Here is an 8,985-nt window from a genome sequence, read left to right on the forward strand (position 1 = left end):
AAGATGAGGAGCAGCCACAAGCCTCCAGACACTCGGAAAATGTGGACCAGGAGGAGGCACATAGGGCAGGTAGGCCTAAGTGCTGATCACCATATATGAGAGGACCATGCTAGAAAGTACAGGGTTAAAGAGCTGCATGGGGGGGGGGGGGGTGCCCTTTTTTCAGGTCAGAGCAACTGCCCCTCAAAATTCCTGTGCACGTCCCTGATTGGAAGGTTGGACCCTAGCACAATCCTGTGGCAAGCCTTTCAAGAGCATTGACCATCTGTGTGCTACTAATCAGGGAAATCAATAATGTTTAGGATATATATGCACCAAAAAACATTATGTTGATGAGGATGTTTGATATATAGGCCTATGTATATATATTTTTCTCAAAATGTATTGTTATTATTTTTGTTGATATTAATATTATTGAAATGTTGCATTCATTTCAAATGACTAATTCATAAAAATGCATATTAAAAAATCTATTTTTCAAACTTGTATATCATTAACTGTATTTTGTTGAATTAGCGTACCTTACATACAGAACTCTTCATAGCGACTTGGACTCAGTGTTTGAAGAAGGCTAGGCCTACAGAGTTTGCCACTGTTGATTACTTCTAAAAATGTATCTAAAACAAAATATTAAACCAAAACATTTTAACAAAGGATGTACTAGTCATCCAAACACGCAACCCACTTGGCTATCCGACTATAACTTTGCACTATTATTTTTGTTTGTTTGTAAAGGAAGTTCTATGTGATTATATTTTTTCTATATTGTTAGGGTCAATACTTGCAGGCACTGTAAAATAATAACAAAGTATTTCTTCGGTCATGAGCCAGGATGGATAGTTCTTCTCTACAGCTGCAAAAGCGGGTATTCTAGGAAATCACATGACAATCTTCTGCAGCCCCGGTCAGATGATTTGAGGATGTTATGAATTATGGAGATGTCATCTGCACTTTTGGTCGGATGTTATTGGGTCATTAGCATGAATATAAAATGAGTGACACCATACCTTTACTTTCATTATGAGTGCTATCAGCAGGGAGAACTGATAAGTTCAGCTGTCCAACAGAGAAAGACGACAGAGAGAGAGACGACAAGGACCCTTTCACTACATCTTTGAAGTTATTGACCATAAACCTATATAGTTCTGTCCAACCAAGATTTCCTTTGGGTATCCGAAGATTAAAACAAGTCATCCTAAACAAACACAAATCACACAAAAAGGGCTGGCTTTAGAAAGGTATTTTAAAATGTATTTTTGTTGTTTATCAGTTTAACATTATGCCCATTTCATATTATGTATTTAATAATAATAGCCCTCATGGGGGAAAAACAACATTGTATTCCTACCATCTTGATCAAGCATGGTTGAAAATAGAAAATGCTCTGTTATGTCACGCGTTTGCAAAGTCTCAGTAGTGGTCTTGAACCTGGTTAGTATGCTATCCCAAACATTTGTCATAATCGCGGTCTCCAATTTATCAAGTTGAACGTTTGCGCTCAATTCTAGTTTTAATACCTTTTTTAAAGCAATCAGTGGATTGTGGTGCCCTCAAGGTGTCAGGGAGGGCATTCCACAGGCGTGGGGCGGCAGCACTGAAGGCCCTATCTCCCATGGTCCTAAGTTTGGTTCTGGGTATGTGGAGGAGGTTAGAGTGAGTGGAGCGGAGGGAGCGTGTTGTGTTTTGTAGTTTGAGAAGTTCTTTGAGGTATGGGGGGGCACCCATCCCCATTTTCTTCTCAGGATCTGTTCTACTACTGGCTCCTGGCTTCCTCTCTCCCACAGCTCTTTGTTGTTGATTTTGTCTGGCCACCTGATTTTAAAGATTCTTCTCAGACAGGTGTTTATAAAGGTCTGGATCTTCTGTAACGTCTTCTTCGTCATTCTCCACGTCTCTGAACCATAGAGAAGGATGCTTTTGACATTAGAGTTGGAGATGCGCACTTTAGTTGATGTTGCTATTTCTTTGGAGGCCCAGATGTTCTTCAGGATAATGAAAGCTACTCTGGCTTTGCCTACCCTGGCCAAGACGTCGCTGCCTGTGCCCCCCTGATGGTTTATGGTGCTTCCAAGGTAGGTGAAGGAGACGACTTCCTGAACGGGTCTGTCATCTATATTGACAGGGTTGGTGGTAGGGGTGTTAATCCTCATCAGTTTAGTCTTCTCCTTGTTTATCCTGAGGCCTGTTCCAAGGGATGTTGTTGCCAGTTTTGTAGTCTTGTCTTGCATCTGCTTGTGATTATGGGACAGACTAGCCAGGTCATCAGCGAAGTCGAGGTCTTCAAGTTGTTTCCAGAGGGTCCACTGTATGCCGGTCTTGCTTCCTGTTGTGATGGTCTTCATAATCCAGTCAATGACTAGAAGAAACAGGAAAGGTGACAGTAGACATCCCTGCCGAACTCCGGTCTTGACATCAAAACTGTCTGACAGTTGGCCTGCGTGTAGGACCTTGCAAGACATTCCCTGGTAGGTGTTTTGAACCAGGGAAATAAAAACAAGTGAGTTCTGCGAGTGCAGAATGAATGGGGGTCTATGGATCTAGACGGCTGAATGTATCTCTTTCACCTGCTTGACGTTGAAATATCGCAGATTTTATTGTAGATTTCTCCAGTTCAATATAGATTATAGTTCAAAAGTCGAATGAATGAGTTCTTATGTCCTTTCGATTTCTAACAGGTTGGGCTGTCGTTGGCCGTACACGCTAGCATTCTGCTAATGAATGCTGATTGGTCAGGGACGGACTTGCGACTGATTACGACCAGAGACCCCGCTTGATGGCATCTGAAGCCAAAGCAGAATCATAAAATTAAGGAGGAGAAAAAATATTTTTATAGACTAAATATGCAACTCCTTTCATTTACGTGTCAACACTCGCTAGATATTGTTTACAAATATGAATTATATAAATCCCAAAACGTTCCTCCTTGAACCGAACACTGGTGCATTCGGTAATCGACTTCCTGTAAACATGGACCTACCGGCAAGGCACAGACTTGTAAAACAGTCGGACTGTGTAGGGACTCTAGTCATGCTACTGCAGAGGTTTGGTGCTATTTTGAGCAATATTAGTGGTTAAAATAATTCAGATTTTGAAGCGTTCGGCGCACCGCCCCAAGCCATTCGGGCTGTTAGAGTAGCTCCGGGGAAACTCTTGCCCAACAGTCTCACTCCGTCAAAAACCGACGCTTATTCAGGGGCTCTTGCCGTTAACTGTTGACGCAAAGGGTAAAAAAAAAGGGTGTCCTTGGGCATCTCCGTTCGACGCAGGGGGTTTTCAACTCCCTTTCAAATCCCACCACGGCGTTATCTAACGACAAGGGAAAGTGCTCCCGCAAATCTTTTTTTCATAGGATGGTAGGGGCAAGTACCGCCTTTTTACGCGTCTGATTGGTTAGAAGGGCACTCCTCCAATTGGTTATTTGATTTGGCACTGAAACGGGTTAGGGTAAGGGTAGTAGTGATTTGTGTAAGCAGTTTACCCCAAAAGACCCTTATCAAGTGTGGATTTTTGTCGACCTCGGAATGATACTGTGTTGTCTAGCCTGGCTTTTGCCATACCAAGCTCAATCGTAGTTTGCACGTTGGTCTGGGGTGCTCGCTGTCATTTTCTTCTGCACAAGAGGCGTGATCAAACAATTTGTACGCAATTGGCTGCTTGCCGTTGCTTCCCTGTCGTCATTGTGTTAAACCAGCCAATAGTGCGCCAGGGGGAAAAGCCAGCTTGGTATTGGCTCCCGTAAAAGCGGATCGGAAGCAGGAAGAAATGTATGGCTCCTCTCCAGACAGGCAGGGCGAATTCAAATCTCCTGCAGAATGGCCTGGGGATACAATTACAACTAGAACTGCAAGCAGTTATGCAGGGGTCCAAGAAATGTGCATTTCGCCGGCACGTCGTTGTGTGGTGAGAACTGATAGAAAATCGTAAACAACAACAATCGCCGGTGGGGAGAAGCCATTTTTCCATTGACTGGAAGCCTGCTTTATTTATTGTAGGTTACAAAAAATAAAGAAAATGGCGGCATTGTTGTTGTTATCGATTTTGTATCAGTTCTCACCACACAACCGACGTCTCATCTTTGCTGCTTAAATGTCGGTATGTAATGGAATGGAGTTATTGAAACTTACTACGTGTAAAAAAGACTATAAATTGAATGTTTATTTTTAAGCCCCGAAAGTTGCATTGGGTGCCTTTAAGGGTAGCACCGACATGCGTGTGAAATTTGGACTCGATCCGATGTGTAATTTTGGGTTTTTGGGGATTTGTAAGTGTAACGTAGCTAATAAACAAATATTCAAAACGCTACCGTTTCGTCATCGACGGTCGAGTCAAAATAGGTTTTGACGATTTATTTTCGTGTGTGTCTGAAGATGTCGTGTGCAAAGTTTGGTGTAGATTGGTCAAAAAATGTGGGAGGAGTAGGGAAAAGGCAGTTTAGCGGTTTTCACGATTTTGCGAGAAAAAAAAAAGGGCGTGGCCTATGCCAAAAGATGCAGCAGACTCCAGTGAATCTGTGTGTCTAACGTTTTGGACTGTGGGAGGTTCGGTGTGGGAGTTATAGCCCCAAACGCGTATTCCTTGGTATAGCGCCACCTAGTGACCGGCGTGTCTGGATTTTGTTATCTGAGTAGCGGTGCCGGACCTGGATCTAGTCATGCAATTGGCGTGTGTGCACCATTTACGGTTTGGGCTGTGGTTCCACTTTCACGGGGAGGTAGTATAAAAAACACTACAAAAACAATAGGGATCCAACCCGTTGGCTTGGACCCCTTATTAGGGCATTTAGCAGATGCTTTTATCCAAAGCGACTTACATCGGTTAATACACACATTGACACACCGACGGCAGAGTCAACCATGCAAGGCGACAGCCTTGAGCAGTAAGGGTTAAGTGTCTTGCTCAGGGACACATCAACACTCAGCTAGGAGGAGCTGGGGATCGAACTAGCAACCTTTCGGTTATACCCAGTCTAGGGAAACTCTGTACTGGTTGATCAACAAGAAAAAGAAGTCTGGCAGGCTCATTTGTTCTGTTTTCATGTAGAAAAATATCCTATCCTAAAAATTTGGGGGCAATTGCTCTGTTGCTAGCTTAGCCACTTTTTAGAGTTTAACACGGTTTTAAACTCAAGAAGTCACGTGACGTCTTAAGCTCCATTGCTGTGTCATATGTACTTGTGGTTTAACCTGCAGCTGCGTTTTACCTTGATCTCAATTGCTGTGTCTTCAGCGAAATTCACATCAGACACTAGAGGGCGTATTTTTGGCATGTTAGTCTAATCTCGAAACTGACGTGGTTTTAGAGGAGACAAAGGCCCAATCCCGTTTCTTTGCTCACTGTCTCAACCCTAACCCTCATTGCTACCCCTCATTGCTACCCCTCATTGCTACCCCCAACCGATCCCCTACCAAATGGGACAACCCTACCCTGTGACGTCATCATGGCCTCCCCGTGCCCCCTAGCAGATAACCAGACCCCTGGTAATGTTATAAGAGACAGACTGGCTGCCATTGTTTCGGGCAACGAGCAAGACCCATTGTAAAGATGTTTAACCTGAAATGGTATTTATATTTTGTAATTGGCATGTTTAAATAAAGTATTAAAAAAAAAAAAAAAATTGATACTATTTGTCCCTCGTAATATACCTTTATTTTGAATGTCACTTAGCTACATGTTAAAGGTGGTATTAGGGTGCACTCACACTAGGCCATGTGGCCGTGGCCGTTGGCCGTTTTCACACCTAACCGTGCTCAAATGGCCCCATTGTTCTCTGGCCTGCACTCACACTAGGCCATCTGGCTGTGGCCGTTGGCCGTCGCAGCTGTGGCCTGGCCACGGAAGGCTCTTGTTCATACGCCATCACGTCGTAACACGTCATGACCAAGCGTCCGCTGCATGGACCATAATAAAGTCTGCCGCCAGTCAGAGTTTTAACAACAATGGACAACAACACAGAGAACACACCAACAGTTGAACTGCTTGACGCGATGTTTACCGTTTAATGAGAAAGAAGGCTCGTCGCCTTTATTATGTCCGTGGTCGTCGCATTGACTATACGTCATCCAGCTCAGGTTGCGTAGCCGTGCGTGTGCGCGTGTCGGCTCATTAGCATCTGTACCCTAGCGGCCCGTGCCATAGCAGCACACCTCTCCCAAGTGGCCAAATTGGCCCGGCCTGGCCAGACTGGCCACACTCACACTGGCAGATTTGAGCATGGTTAGGCCACGGCCACGGCCAGATGGCCTAGTGTGAGTGCACCCTTAGATAATAATCGGTTATGAACAAGAACACTTAAGAAACACTTTATTTAAATAAGAAACACTGAACCACACATCTAAAAATACACACACACGCATCTAAAAATACACACACACGCACACCTAAAAATACACATACACACACACACTCTCTCTCTCAGCTTTTGAGAGAATGGTGGAGAATCACATCTTCTCAACCATTCCGCCAACTTTGCCTCGCTCTCCTCATGCCTCGCCTGCTCCCTGGCACTCTCCTCTTGGAAGGGGTGTCTGGGGTGGTGGAAGAGGTGCCTGGGGTGGAGGAGCATGAGGGAGAGGTGGGGGGGGGGGCTGGTGGCAGTGGACTCAACGAAGTCCTGAAAGAAAACGAATAAGAAGGAATTAGGAATTATATGCCAGAACTGGTTGATATGGCCATATGTTATGTACAATATATAATAGCTATGTACACAATATAGTACTGCCAAAAAATACATTGATTAACCATGTAATATTACTAATATAATATATTAGTATATATAGTAATACTTATAGAATATTACTAATATAATATAATATATTAGTATATATAATATTACTTATAGAATATTACTAATATAATATAATATATTAGTATAAATCTTATTTTTAACCTGGAGTCACTAGAACATGGAAGATCTGGATATCATACGACATGATATGCAGCCCGGTCTGCAGAGCCCGGTCAACGGCCGGGCTGCAGAGCCCGGTTCTCGGCCGGGCTGCCGGCCGAGAACCGGGGTCGAGCGGCCCGCGAAAGTCGGCCTCACGATCTTCCGCGAAAGTCGGCCACGGACTTTCACGATCTTCCGAGAGTCCACGGCCGGGCTTCGAAGAATATTACTAATATAATATAATATATTAGTATAAATCTTATTGTTAACCTGGAGTCACTAGAACATGGAAGATCTGGATATCATACGACATGATATGCAGCCCGGTCTGCAGAGCCCGGTCGATGGCCGGGCTGCAGAGCCCGGTTCTCGGCCGGGCTGCCGGCCGAGAACCGGGGTCGAGCGGCCCGCGAAAGTCGGCCGCGCGATCTTCCGGGAAAGTCGGCCGCGGACTTTCGCGATCATCCGAGAGTCCACGGCCGGGCTTTGAAGCCCGCGGCCGGGCTGCAGAGTATAATTAATAAAATAATTACTAGTTAATTACAGAGAAAACACTTACATTTGGGTTTTTCCAATCCTGTCGCATCTTTTCGCCCTCCATCTTGTCTAGGATATTTCTTGATTTTCAGTTTTCTCGCAAGGTATTGTGGGAGCAAGTCAGAACTGAAGCGCTTTGAAGGTGCCCATGGGAAATCTCAATTTTGAGGGGATGTTAGCCCTCCCCCTTACCCCTCAAGCTACCTTAAAGTGGTATTGGGACGTTGCTCCACGGCGCGTGAACGCGCAACAGCGAGGGTTAGGGTTGAGATTTTCTATGTAGCAAAGGAATGAGATTGGGCCTAAACCAGTTTGCAGGATGAAACAAGGCTCCATCATAACCGACACACACACACAGAATTAGTTGTATGAATTATTATTAATCGGTATGATACATTTACACTTATTTCTAAAGATAGGTCTTCAGTACAATACAGGCTACAATACAGGAGTTGCTTAAAGTGCCCAACTACAACTCTACAAAGAACAGATTATTTGTCTGTAAAAAAATAAATATTTGGCATGAACAGTGACATTTCACGGCTGACGGGGCCCAGGTCTTGGTCGCGCTGCTCAGCAATGGCTTTACGTGCTTCTACTTTCAAGCGCTTCCATAGATTTTTTAAATGTGCCGGGCTGCTCGGTCTTCTGCTGGGAAATCTACAGTTGATTGTGTTTGACAGATTATCCCAAACAGCCTTTCTTCGGAGCGTGGTGGTGGTGTCTTTCCTTGGATTTTCCACCGTGTCCACAAGTTCCACAACACCTCGAATGCAGTGCAGCAAATATAATTTTTGCTCCTCGTTGTAGTTCTCTATCCGCGACATGTTCATCGAGAAGATCCTAACTCTCCTTCTCCAAGAATTTATAGGCGTGACATAACCCTATTTACTCGCATAGGCCTATTAGTTTGTCTTCAATTAATTAAGTAATCAGTAACCCTAATCAAGTATTTTGTTAGGGTTGATACTTGCAGGCACTGTAGAATAATAACAATGTATTTCTTCGGTCATGAGCCAGATTGGCTTTTTCTCTAAGGCTGCAAAAGCAGGTATTCTAGGAAATCACGTGACAATCTTCTGCAGATTAGGTGGGGATTTTATGAGTTCACCTTACAGTTACACCATACCATTAGTTTCATTGTGTGTGTTACCAGCTATGAGCACTGATAAGTTCAGCTGTCCAGCAGAGATAGACAACAGAGAGAGAGACTGCAAGAACCCTTTTAATACATCTTTCAAGTTTTGACCATAAACCTTTGTCCTTCTGTCCAATCAAGATTTAATTTGGGTATCTGAAGATAAACAAGTTATTCTCAACAAACCCAAATCTCAAACTCACAAAAAGTGCTTGCTTTAGAAAGGTCTTTAAAATGTATTTTTGTTCTTTATCAGTTTGCCAATATCTTATTATTTATTTAATAATACAACATTGTATTACTACCACCTTGATCACATGACCTCAGTCAGGACAGTCTCCAGGCTAGGAATGCAATGCTTCAGACAGCCCAAGGATGTCACTGCTAGAATGGGGGTGCACGTGCATCACTACCATTCAGTTGA

Source organism: Gadus chalcogrammus, chromosome 4 (genome assembly GCF_026213295.1).
Source record: "Gadus chalcogrammus isolate NIFS_2021 chromosome 4, NIFS_Gcha_1.0, whole genome shotgun sequence".
Lineage (NCBI taxonomy): Eukaryota > Metazoa > Chordata > Actinopteri > Gadiformes > Gadidae > Gadus > Gadus chalcogrammus.